This window comes from Hyaena hyaena, unplaced genomic scaffold (genome assembly GCF_003009895.1).
Source record: "Hyaena hyaena isolate Hyena2069 unplaced genomic scaffold, ASM300989v1 scaffold_1004, whole genome shotgun sequence".
Taxonomy (NCBI): Eukaryota; Metazoa; Chordata; class Mammalia; order Carnivora; family Hyaenidae; genus Hyaena; species Hyaena hyaena.
Genome location: NW_024081637.1, coordinates 210,001 through 212,000, shown reverse-complemented (window position 1 = coordinate 212,000; position 2,000 = coordinate 210,001).

Here is a 2,000-nt window from a genome sequence, read left to right as displayed (position 1 = left end):
GGAGATGCTCACTACATTATGCTAATTGCAAGAAAGGAAGGAAAGGAAAGGAAAGGAAAGGAAAGGAAAGGAAAGGAAAGGAAGGAAGGAAGGAAGGAAGGAAGGAAGGAAGGAAGGAAGGAAGGAAGAAAGAAAGAAAGAAAGAAGGAAGGAAGGAAGGAAGGAAGAAAAGGAAGGAACTATAGTTTCCTCTACAGGAGAATAAATAAATTACTTCCAGAGTCTAGAATACTATACAGTTTTTAAAATGAATATGATAGGGGTGCCTGGGTGGCTCAGTTGGTTAAGTGTCCAACTCTTGATTTTGGCACAGGTCATGATCCCAGGGTGGTGAGATGGAGCCACACATCTGGCCTATGCTAGGTGTGGAAATTGCTTAAGATTCTCTCTCTCTTCCTCTCCCTTCTTCCCTCACCCATGCGTGTGCACAGGTGTGTGTGTGTGTGCACTCTCTCTACAAAAATAAATAAAATAAAAAATAAATAAAATAAATATGATAGATCTTTAAGGAGTGAGCTGGAAATATCTATATATACATATAGATATATGTCTATATATAGACATATACATACACATAGACATATGTCTGTCTGTCTATCTATCTATCTATCTATCTATGTTTATTTTTGAGAGAGAGAGAGAGAGAGAGCAAGCATGAGCTGGGCAGGAGCAGAGAGAGAGGGAAACAGAATCTGAAGCTCTTTCAGCAAACGGCCCAATGTGGGGCTCAAACTCACAAACCATGAGATCATGACCCAAGCCTAAGTCAGATGCTTAACCGACTAAGCCACCCAGGTGCCTGAGATATTAGATATACTATTAAGTGAAGAGAGGATGTTGGAGTTAAAAATAATAATAAATAATAATAACACTAATTTAATGGTTGCTATGTGCTAGGAATAATTAAGCGTATTTAATATATACAATTAATATGTGAAATATTCAGAACTGTGGAACACATACACATGTCTCACAAAAATCCTTTAAGGCAAGTATTATTATTATGCATATTTTAGATATGAGAAAACTGAGGTACAGAGAAGTCAAGTGACTTGTGGAAGATTAAAGATTTTGAATCCAGGCAGTCAAACTCCTGAGTCTTGGGTGCATATGAGATAATGTCTTTCTCAAAATAAAAGAAGGGAACAAAAATTGTATAATGTCTAAAACTCCACAGGGAAAGTTGGGCAGGCAGGTAGATAGACAGATAGAAAGAAACACTGTGAATGCATGGTAAAAGACCTCAAAGGTATAAAGTATTAATGGTATTTAGTTTTTGAATATGTGGAGCTGGAGAGATATCTTTTTCCTCAGTATATTTCTGTACTGCTTGAAATTTTACAAGTATGTATTCATTTAATACTTGTATAATTTAAAATATTAAAAATAATCATCTAATGATTGTACACACACACACACACATTTATTCAGTTTACCCTCTATAAGATGTTGGTGGTTATTTGTGAAAATTATATATTGATTATGATAACAATGGCTAGAATTTAGGAGCTACTGAGATCATATACTTCAAATAGTTCACTGATCAGTAAAAGAAATTTCAATCCATTAGGGCACTTTTGAATGATTGCACAATATAAAATATATTGGAGCATAATAATACATACATCTCTCAACCCACTGGCACAGTCACTGCTCTGATGTCTGTGTTATTAAATGGTTCATCTTCCTCTCCACCATTTGTGGTTTCCTTTTCCTTTCCTGTAAATCGTGACTTTTTCTCTGTAAATGGGTGATCTTAAAATGGGTGACTAGCTCATGTGCTACAAAAGCAGTTTCTAACAGTGACAAATCTTGGCAGGCCACGTTCCCTGGTTTTTAAATAATCCTTTTATTCAAATTGACTTCTAATCCAAGCCTCCAAGAGCAATCCCAGGAGTCTTGAGGCCTGGGACCTAGAACAGACCTGCTTGCCACCTTACTGTGCCCAAAGCAATTCCGAAAAGCAATCTGAGATCACAATTGTTTACCAAGCACATGTT